Below are 12,248 nucleotides of genomic sequence, written 5' to 3'. Positions count from 1 at the left end.
ATGTATATTCCTCTATATTATATACACATACAAACCTACGACTTAATAATTCCTCATTAATTCGGTAATCCAAAAGTAAACCGCTACCGTCTGCAGCGAGAAGTCTGTATATAATCCGTTTTATGAGCTATCATGTTTATTCGGACAGATCTGTTTCTCGCCGCGGCCTCGTGCTTGGATCTAATTACTTGCAGCGATCACGTGATCAGTTCTGCAGATGCCTTTACAGGCCATGCTATGCGATCACAAGCCCAGCTGTCTCCCATATATTACAGTGAGAGGATCGTAAGAGGGGTCTCAATTTTCACTTTTATTAGAGATTAGCGACATGGAAGGGATTGGAGACTCCATAATGGCCGTCTCTTCACAATGATATAATTACACAACTGAACTGACAGTCATCCTCCAGCGTCTTCATACACAATGGAACGGAAGACTCATCCTGCGCCACCTTACAAGATGAAAGCCTAGAAATAATATCTGAAACCAAACAAGCAGGTTCTGAGAGAGACTTGAGAAAATCATTGCCGATTCACATCCTATACACGAAATCCTAAAATTGTACAGGATTTATGAGGCCATCTGTCAAACCTAGGGGCGTAACGTGAAGCTCCCGGGATCCAGTGTAAATACTATACCAGGCCCTGGACTACAGGTGGCCAAACCTGTTTTGATGAATATTCATGAGGTTCTGCCCTCGGTTTCATATCGAGCTTTTTGTTCAGACAGAACTGGAAAAACTATGGACTGTACATCACGTGACCATGGACTGTACATCATGTGACCATGGACTATACACCATAGGACCATGGACTGTACATCACGTGACCATGGACTGTACATCACGTGACAATGGACTGTACACCACGTGACCATGAACTGTTTATTACATGAACATGGACTGTGCATCACGTGACAATGGACTATACACCACGTGACCATGGACTGCACACCACGTGACCATGGACTGTACAGCACGTGACAATGGACTATACACCCCGTTACAATGGACTGCACATCACGTGACCATGGACTGCACAACACGTGACCATGGACTGTAAATCACGTGACCATGGACTGTATATCACGAGACCATGGACTGTATATCACGTGACCATGGACTGATTTTTACACACTAGAAGTGCGGAACTGATACAGAAAGTACATTCAAAACTTTTCATTATAGAAACAATAACATTTCAGAAACTGGACAACCCCTTTAAAAAAAAAATAAAAAAAATCAGTCCCACACAAAATTGATATTGCAAGCAAAAAAATTTAAAAAAAATGGTCCCTTGAAGAAAAAGCCCAGGGATCAACAGCAATGTATGGCAGAACTCAGCAGCTGTTAATTTCCCTGCAGTGCCACTACTGGAGAAATTAGGTATTACACAGATCTCATTAAAATCAATGGGCTGTCTTAGTAGTGCAGGGTCCTCCAAAGCAAGAGGTGACCACATATTCTAAACCTTCCACTATTGTGGCACGTGGACAGGGGTTCTATATGTATAGAAATGTTGCAAAAACTCCATTTGCATGAAAATCGGAACGAGCCTATGTTCCTCCGACAAGTCAACAATATCTGGGTCATTTTAGTCTGTACAAAGGTCGCAGATCGATTTCTAATGAATTTCTCCAAAATCTTTCTCTTTTTTTAGTGGGTTGTTTGCCTTCTTCATTGTTGACTCGACCATACCAATTTTTGCCGCTATCATTTGCAAATGTTTTCTGTAATTTTATGTTTATTTTGGACGAAAACGCCGCCGGTCGTGTAAAGTTCATCGGACGCGAGATAAATGCATTTTATTTGCAAGGAAAAAATATTAGCCAATAGTTTATCAATGGAGTAAGAGCGCGGTGTAATGGAGTCACCAAGGTGGTGAATTTGATACGGATGGTGGCGTGATCGGGAAACAGTCCTGGCGCCATTATACAAATATTAGAGTCTCCAAATCTGGGAAAGTTTGCCAGATTCAATCATTATAAGCATTGTAGCATACAATTCACTGGAGGGCACCAGGGTATGGAAGTGGTAGTCATCAATGGTGGCCAAGAGACCTCAACTGACTCCTTCAGCCCAGCTCCCGAGTTGGGTCAGTGTTGAGGGGGCTTTCTCTCAGTAGGTCTGTTCAACTTTATTTAACCACAACTCTGAAGACTCAACTGCGCACAACTACCTGAAGACTTAAAGGGATCCTATCATTAGAGTCCCTTTTTTTCGAAATAACACGTAGGAATAGCCTTAAGAAAGGCTATTCTTCTCCTACCTTTAGATGTCTTCTCCGCGCCGCTGTTCGGTAGATATTCCGCTTCCATCTTCTTCAGGAACTGGCCTCTATGCGTCGTCTTCCGGCCTGGCTTTCAATCTTCTACGCATGCGCTGTCGGCTCTGCCATCGGGCCTCGGGCAGAGCTGACTACACCTGCATGTGGCCATTTTTTTGTGGCCACTTACGCGAGCTCCTGTAGTGGCCGCGCGCAGGTGCAGTCAGCTCTGCCCGAGGCCTGTTGGCAGAGCTGACGGCGCATGTGTAGAAGATTGAAAGCCAAGCCGGAAGACGACGTGTAGAGGCCAGTTCCTGAAGAAGATGGAATCGGAGCTGGAGGGTTGTCCCGCAGCATTGGGGACGCCCCCAGTGCTGTTTGAGCGCTGGGGCCCGCCCCCAGTGCTGTGAGAGTACTCATTTGCATAAAGATGGAGAATGGAGTAACTACCGAATGCCGGTGCAGAGAAGACATCTAAAGGTAGGAGAAGAATAGCCTTTCTTAAGGCTATTCCTACGTGTTAGTTAGAAAAAAAGGGATTCTAATGATAGGATCCCTTTAAGAGTCTCCTTCTCTTATCCCAGCCAACCAAGGGTCTACGGCCCTATCAGGGGCAGCCAGTGTCAGAGCTCAGAATCACACCCTTTGTCTGCTCCAGCCTGAAAGCGCCCTCCTGACAGTACAGAGACTAAATACCATATCAGGCTCAAAAACTAACAGCATTGATTGCTCAGGAATGGCGGGGGCTAAAGAAAAAATTCCAACTGTATCAGAATCAGTGGCGGTGCACCTATTAACAGATGCTAAGAACTGAAGTTAGTTGAGATGGGTAAAGGTCCTTGTACTCTACACCCATTATACATGAAGTGTACCACTCTATAGCAGAGTCAGAGCTATTAGATCTGCATGCTGCCTTTCCGCGTATGTGCGGCATTATTGATTCAGGATGGCCGGTGTACAGTAGTCGAGTATTCCTGCTAAAAGAGAGCAAAACGCTTTCTTGCCTGTTACATTTAATGTGTCCACTTTAATAGACCTCGGGGACTCGTAGCCTAAAATAACGTTAACTGCTCCTACCGTACCGCACATCTGCTGGTAATCTTACCTCTTAACCCTTCCACTGCCGGAAGGAGTAAGGTATTTCTTATGTAACTGTCCAGATAATTCATACACAGTGCTCAGCCTATATCCGCACAGCGCGCGCTGCTCAGCAAAAATGCCGTAAGGAATAAGGATCCATAGAGAAGACGAATCACACGTGTCAGTGTCAGTGATGTATCTATATATAATGTAGGCAGCAAAGCACATGATGCAGCATTACCCAGGAACTAGGACAGGAACGCTAAATGTCATGTACTGTCTAATCCGGTTTATACAACTTCGCGAATATCGTAATAGAGTATATGAGTACTCAATACAATACAATATATAGTTGTAGTGGTCGTTACATGAACAATTGTCGCACCGGTGTTGCTACATCTGAGCCTAAACACATTCAATGCAAATAACACAAATACATCGGATATCCCTAAAGAGCACATACATTAACCCCATAGAGTCATGGACAAAGCAGGATACGTTCCGGGAGACTGCAGAGGGAGCCATCACTTTAAATTACTCCAATTTATGGGGTATTTACCGGATCCCTGACTATATGACGTCCTAATCAATATCCTCAAGGCAGGGTGACGGCCAAGCTTGCTATAGTAAGCTATCTCTGACTCCCATAGACCTTGGTCACCAATGAATCTGTCTAATGTAAAAAACTAATCAGAATATGGGGCAGAGGGGGAGGAGGGAGATGCAGCTGCAACCAGTGGCGTAACTAGGGCCCCGTGGTGAACTTTTGACATGGCCCCCCTGACCGACGCCGAAGACCTTGACTAACCGACATCCCCCCCGCACATTCCTGCACGCACTATTATCCCCCGTAGTGGCCCCTGGACACAGTATTATCCCCCATAGTGGCCCCTGTACACAGTATTATCCCCCATAATGGCCCCTGTACACAGTATTATGCCCCATAGTGGCCCCTGCACACAGTATTATGTCCACACAGTATTATCCCCCATAGTGGCCCCTGCACACAGTATTATCCCCCATAGTGGCCCCTGTACACAGTATTATCCCCCATAGTGGCCCCTGTACACAGTATTATGCCCCATAGTGGCCCCTGCACACAGTATTATGCCCCATAGTGGCCCCTGCACACAGTATTATGTCCACACAGTATTATGCCCCACAGTGGCCCCTGCACACAGTATTATCCCCCATAGTGACCCCTGCACACAGTATTATGCCCCATAGTGGCCCCTGCACACAGTATTATGTCCACACAGTATTATGCCCCACAGTGGCCCCTGCACACAGTATTATCCCCCATAGTGGCCCCTGCACACAGTATTATCCCCCATAGTGACCCCTGCACACAGTATTATGCCCCATAGTGGCCCCTGCACACAGTATTATCCCCCATAGTGGCCCCTGCACACAGTATTATGCCCCCATAGTGTCCCCTGCACACAGTATTATGCTCCATAGTGGCCCCTGCACACAGTATTATCCCCCATAATGGCCCCTGCACACAGTATTATGTCCCATAGTGGCCCCTGCACACAGTATTATGCTCCATAGTGGCCCCTGCACACAGTATTATCCCCCATAATGGCCCCTGCACACAGTATTATGTCCCATAGTGGCCACTGCACACAGTATTATGCCCCATAGTGGCCCCTGCACACAGTATTATACCCCATAGCGGCCCCTGCACACAGTATTATGCCCCATAGTGGCCCCTGCACACAGTATTATACCCCATAGCGGCCCCTGCACACAGTATTATGCCCCATAGTGGCCCCTGCACACAGTATTACCCCCATAGTGGTCCCTGCACACAGTATTATGCCCCATAGTGGCCCCTGAACACAGTATTATCCCCAATAGCGGCCCCTGCACATATTATTTTGCCCCATAGTGGCCCCTGCACACAGTATTATGCCCCATAGTGGCCCCTCCACACAGTATTATGCCCCATAGTGGCCCCTGCACACATTATTATGCCCCATAGTGGCCCCTGCACACACTATTATACCCCATAGTGGCCCCTGAACACAGTATTATCCCCAATAGTGGCCCCTTCACATATTATTTTGCCCCATAGTGGCCCCTGCACACAGTATTATGCCCCATAGTGGCCCCTCCACACAGTATTATGCCCCATAGTGGCCCCTGCACACAGTATTATACCCCATAGCGGCCCCTGCTCACAGTATTATGCCCCATAGTGCCCCTGCACACAGTATTATCCCCATAGTGGCCCCTGCACACAGTATTATGCCCCATAGTGGCCCCTGCACACAGTATTATGCCCCATAGTAGCCCCTGCACACGGTATCATGCCCCATAGTGGCCCCTGCACACAGTATTATCCCCCATAGTGGCCCCTGCACACAGTATTATGCTCCATAGTGGCCCCTGCACACAGTATTATGCCCCATAGTGGCCCCTGCACACAGTATTATGCCCCATAGTGACCCCTGCAAACAGTATTATCCCCCATAGTGGCCCCTGCACACAGTATTATGCCCCATAGTGGCCCCTGCACACAGTATTATGCCCCATAGTCGCCCCGTTACACAGCATTATTCCCCATAGTGGCCCCAGTACACAGTATTATGCCCCATAGTGGCCCCTGCACACAGTATTATGCCCCACTGTGACCACCCGTGAATAATTATTATACTCTGGGTTCTTTTCCGACCCCAGAGTATAGTAATTATGTTCCGTTACCTCTCCTGGGCCTCCGATCATTATACTCGGGAGTCCAAAAAGACCCCAAAGTATAATAGCGCTTGTGGGGCCCGTGGCGTCACTTACCGATCCCGGCCCCTGCCAGGATTGGAAAGTAAGTAGGACCTGTTACCGCTTGGAGTAACTCCAGCCGGTAACAGCCTATTAAAAAAAAAAAAAAACGCAGCGGTAGCGGCTGTCACCGGCCCCCTAATGTTCTGGGCCCTGTGGCAGCTGCTACCCCGGTAGTTACGCCACTGGCTGCACCTCTTAGGGACACAGCACTGGGGGCAGCAGAGGTAGGAGACTTTGGATTGTCTTATGGCATACAACATAACTTGTATCAAGAGAATGGAAAGAAACAGACCCCAAAAATACAAGTTCTATCTAATATTTCTGGCTTCACTACATCTACTATACTTCTGCCACAGTATAAGGATTTTTCACATTTTTTTGTTGGTTTGCATAAATTATCTGATTATATTTTACAACTTCATGAGAACAGATAAAGTTACATTTTTTTGGAGGAATTTATCATTTTTACGAGAACGATAGCGCAAAGCCTCACACTGTGCAGCATTGCACAATGAAGACCACTGTTCTAGAAAACACACATCACGTGTATGATAACATGTCCTGCAAGGATTTGTTCCCTGCAAAAAAAATTTCAGGCATGCATATTTCATCCATAGACACTGGGGATATACACACTGGCACATGGTCAGAGCTATAATACGAGCTCATAAACAGCCAACTGTATACTGTCAGTCTTCCATCTTACCTCCAGTTGTCTGGATTCTACACTTGGTTGCAGAGGACATGGAGAGAAAGTTTTTCAGTATCTATAAATTAAAAAACAAGCAAAAAGTTAGCAATATAAATAATAGAGATGAGCGAACAGTGAAATGTTCGAGGTTTTCATATTCGTTTCGAGTAGCCCCTCAATATTGGACTACTCGAATCAAATATCGAACCCTATTATAGTCTATGGGTGGGAAATGCTCGTTTCAGGGGTAGGCAACATTCGATCAAATTATACTTACCAAGTCCACGAGTGAGGGTCAGGCTGGATCCTCCGAGAAGTCTTCTCCTTGCAGCGTCCCCGCGGCATCTTCCAGCTCTGAATTCACTCTGCCAGGCATCGGGCCTGGGCAGAGCCAACTGCGCATGCCCGCACTACAAGCAGACATGTGCAGTCGGCTCTGCCCAGGCCTGATGCCTGGCAGAGTGAATTCAGAGCCGGAAGACGCCGCGGGGAAGCTGCACGGAGAAGACTTCTAAAGGTAGGAGAAGAACCAGCGCTGATTGGCCGACTGTATAGCATTCGGCCAATCAATGTTGGTTCTGCATCGAACTTATACATTCGTATAGCGAGTGGTACTCGATCGAGTACGAGTATTTCGAATACCGTAATATTCGATCGAATACCTACTCGATCAAGTACTACTCGCTCATCTCTAATAAATAACCTAAACTACACAATAACATAAAGAAAGTGGCATCTGACAATAGATCTGCTTTCTATAGTATCTGATAACATGCTGACGTAGAGCAGGAGGAACGGAGCAGATTGATATATAGATTTGTAGGAAAAGATTCAGTATAACCTGACATTTATTGATGTAAACCGCCCCTTCTTCTGGGATTTGGAGTCCAGTGGGCAGTCCTACCTGATAATTCACAGCTTTCCCTCTATATATGCGCATATAGAAAAAAGTAGGGCCGCCCTGGTGGTCAGAATATTATTACCACTGACATCTGGAATACTGGAATGAAGACAATTTATGATGCACAGCCTTCCACTGTCAGAAAGGAGAAAATGAACCTTAGCAGTTGGTCAGCATATAATGATGGAGAGATTCTGTAGGGGATGGTGCGGCACAAGAGGGGGGAACGATTACTGTGTGGAGGGTACCGAAAGTGGATGGGAATGATGGGAAGCTTCAGAATTACCATAAAAAATAACAGGAAAACTGGTTACACTGTAAATTTACTCGAGTCCCCCTTAACAATTCAGCCTAATCCGCTCTCCCTATTAAGAACGATCTTAATATATTCCCCTTTAAATGTTCATTTGTATGACAAAACGCAATAACCTGACTACATGACTACGACTATCACGTTGACACATTATTGCGTCTCCACACTGCCGCTTCTCTGATGTAGTCGATGGGTTCCCAGGAGTACGGACCTAGTTGCAACTTGCCTACAGCTATTCACTAGAAGAAAGATTAATCTGTTAAATCTGCCGACTCTTCAAGGTTCTAGCATATATGTATTCAGTCCATAATGTTACACTCCATTGTGAAAAACAAGACTCGGCTAATCCCGAAAGCTTTGCCTATGGAATGTTAAAGTAAAAACAAGTAATGAATTGACACTGGCCTAATGTGATACTACAGGCCGGTCCTGGGCTCTTTGTCATAAATCCCTGAAGTTCCCATACATGATGTGATGGATAGTGTTAGGTGGACGGCTGCACAGTATGTTCGTTTTTATCTTTCCATTCTATCTGCAGCAGATACATAGGGTTATTTATCATACAATGTCACAAAACATGCCCGCAACCATTCACTACAGGAATCACTTGAGTTGTAAACCCCGTGGAGTCTCTATGTCTAGAACGTCTTCAGAAGCCAATGGGTGGATTTCCTTTAAGCGAATTATCTAGGTGTAAAGTCTAGTGATATTGTGTATCTTCATTATCGTGATATCGTGCGCATTTCCTTCCTTTACTTTGGTTGGCTTTGGAGAACGTCGGTTTATCATGCGCTCGGTATCAGCCAAAAAATTTAGAGGGTCTTTTTGCGTGAATACTTTGGGCCGGCCTGTATTCACTCCGGCTTCAAGGGCTTGTTCTAGTGCTAGGCAGTAGACAAAGGGGTAGACGGAGTATTATAGAAGCAATCCATAGAGCTGCACCAATTCAGGGGTGGTGAACTGTTGGGGTGCTACAACGTTAGCAAACGCGAAAGTAGAGAATGTAAGCACCGACACCTTCTTATACCTCTGTCCACATAGGAATCCATTAACTAGCATCAGGGTCTCCATTTTCTCTTCCATCAAAGATTGAAAAATGGAAGGCACCCAAGGGGTGTCCAGCCGTAAAAATGGCTCTGTATGTAAATTGGGGGCAATTTTTCTGACGCCCTATTTTAATGGACCTTAAAAGATAGATTATGTTCTATTTTTGTCTGTTAAATATATAAGATGTGTGAAAATGGGCGCCCTTTGGAAAACGTGAAAAATGAGAATCTATTCTTAAGCAGTTCAGCAGTAGAATAGTGATTTTAGACTGTGCTGTGGTTTCTTGCTGTGGTAGGGGAAGACAGATCTGCATCATTCTATGTCTGGTATTCAATGGACAGGCCTTTTATGTTAAAAAAAGTTGGATAACTCTTGGATGATTATCCAATGTTAGATTATCTGTACAAGGTGTGTGTTCCATTGTGTGACTTTTTGTTGCAATATTTTCTGCAATTTTTAATCAATTGACAAATGTCGCCCTGTGGCTGTAGCTTAAAGCTTATATAGCAGCCTCGTATTTGTTAATTTTCATTGCAGCAGTAAAGCACAAAAAAGACACAGAGGGTCACAATAAAAGTTCACACCTTAACAGATAACATCTATAGTGACCCATTATGACATCCACTACTGACACTGGAGAATATCACGGGTTATCTAGTCCCCTCCCTGCACAGAGCAAATCTAGAAAACTCTCCTATAGGGCTCAATGAGTCAACTCCAGCCTATTGCTGCCTAGGGCCATAACTATCCTGTAAAGAATATCACAGAACAGAAGCTCAGGTAAGATGGCCGATCCCAAAATCATGGACAGAAAAGAGAATTTAAAAAAAAATCTACATTTAGGAAATAAAAACAGATAAGAAAAAAATGACAATATATTACATTTCATTGATTTTTGCATTGACTGTCAAGTCCAGAAGATTGTAGCTGGTACATCTGCATTCAGTACTTGGTGTGTCATTTTTCCAGACAGTATAATTTTTATGGTCCCCGTAAATTTTAATATCTGTTTATGACTAATACGCAGCTTCTTATTACTGGTGGTGACCTCTTACACCGACCACATGTGACATCCTATAAAGCCGAATGTGACTATTACATGTATTCTCTATACCTGTTTTGGAAGAAATCCAACTTATGGTCTGTTTCTCATGACTGAGAATATGTACGGTCCTTTAGGCTAGACTGTGACATCACTGTGAGTATCATCCCTGTACTGTGACATCACTGTGTGTATTATCTCTGTACTGTGACATCACTGTGTGTACTATCTCTGTACTGTGACATCACTGTGTGTACTATCTCTGTACTGTGACATCACTGTGTGTACTATCTCTGTACTGTGACATCACTGTGTGTACTATCTCTGTACTGTGACATCACTGTGTGTATTATCTCTGTACTGTGACATCACTGTGTGTATTATCTCTGTACTGTGACATCACTGTGTGTATTATTTCTGTACTGTGACATCACTGTGTGTATTATCCCTGTACTGTGACATCACTGTGTGTATTATCTCTGTACTGTGACATCACTGTGTGTATTATCCCTGTACTGTGACATCGCTGTGTGTATTATCCCTGTACTGTGACATCACTGTGTGTATTATCCCTGTACTGTGACATCACTGTGTGTATTATCTCTGTACTGTGACATCACTGTGTGTATTATCTCTGTACTGTGACATCACTGTGTGTATTATCCTGTACTGTGACATCACTGTGTGTATTATCTCTGTACTGTGACATCACTGCGTGTATTATTCTGTACTGTGACATCACTGCGTGTATTATTCTGTACTGTGACATCACGGTGTGTATTATCCCTGTACTGTGACATCACTGTGTGTATTATCCTGTACTGTGACATCACTGTGTGTATTATCCTGTACTGTGACATCACTGTGTGTATTATCTCTGTACTGTGACATCACTGCGTGTATTATCCCTGTACTGTGACATCACTGCGTGTATTATCCCTGTACTGTGACATCACTGCGTGTATTATCCCTGTACTGTGACATCACTGCGTGTATTATCCCTGTACTGTGACATCACTATGTGTATTATCCCTGTACTGTGACATCACTGTGTGTATTATCTCTGTACTGTGACATCACTGTGTGTATTACCCTGTACTGTGACATCACTGTGTGTATTATCTCTGTACTGTGACATCACTGTGTGTATTATCCTGTACTGTGACATCACTGTGTGTATTATCCCTGTACTGTGACATCACTGTGTGTATTATCCCTGTACTGTGACATCACTGTGTGTATTATCCCTGTACTGTGACATCACTGTGTGTATTATCCCTGTACTGTGACATCACTGTGTGTATTATCTCTGTACTGTGACATCACTGTGTGTATTATCCTGTACTGTGACATCACTGTGTGTATTATCCCTGTACTGTGACATCACTGTGTGTATTATCTCTGTACTGTGACATCACTGTGTGTATTATCCCTGTACTGTGACATCACTGTGTGTATTATCCCTGTACTGTGACATCACTGTGTGTATTATCCCTGTACTGTGACATCACTGTGTGCATTATCCCTGTACTGTGACATCACTGTGTGTATTATCCCTGTACTGTGACATCACTGTGTGTATTATCCCTGTACTGTGACATCACTGTGTGTATTATCCCTGTACTGTGACATCACTGTGTGTATTATCCCTGTACTGTGACATCACTGTGTGCATTATCCCTGTACTGTGACATCACTGTGTGTATTATCCCTGTACTGTGACATCACTGTGTGTATTATCCCTGTACTGTGACATCACTGTGTGTATTATCCCTGTACTGTGACATCACTGTGTGTATTATCCCTGTACTGTGACATCACTGTGTATATTACCTCTGCTCCATTCGCTGCTGTACATATGGAAGCATTCTCCCCTAGACACCACGGAGCCTGTACAATTGTGGCACATATAGTACATATAGTACATCACACTAAATTATGTGCATGAGTCCTTATTGTATGTGGCAATACAGCAGATAGTCTGAGATTGTGAATAGATTCTTGATATTAGCCTACTATTACATCTCTGAAGCTGAATCTACTGGTACTGGTGGAATGTCTCAAACAGGAATTCATTATAATTCGCTTCTCGCCTTCTTCATGTGGTAATTGGGTGTAGACAGAGA

At 44.4% G+C, this 12,248-nt stretch overlaps 1 protein-coding gene across 2 annotated transcripts in view; it reads right to left on the bottom strand.

The window, feature by feature from the left end:
- Nucleotides 1-12,248, bottom strand: part of GHR (growth hormone receptor) — a 241,065-nt gene that overhangs the window by 169,855 nt on the left and 58,962 nt on the right. For both annotated transcript variants that reach the window (XM_075268937.1, XM_075268946.1), the window contains one exon: nt 6,835-6,895. The gene's annotated coding sequence lies outside the window, so the exon portion shown is untranslated. The remainder of the gene's footprint in view (nt 1-6,834; nt 6,896-12,248) is intronic.

Source organism: Leptodactylus fuscus, chromosome 1 (genome assembly GCF_031893055.1).
Source record: "Leptodactylus fuscus isolate aLepFus1 chromosome 1, aLepFus1.hap2, whole genome shotgun sequence".
Classification (NCBI taxonomy): domain Eukaryota; kingdom Metazoa; phylum Chordata; class Amphibia; order Anura; family Leptodactylidae; genus Leptodactylus; species Leptodactylus fuscus.
Note: the sequence above shows the minus strand (reverse complement) of the source record. Positions and strands in the feature narration are given on the sequence as shown.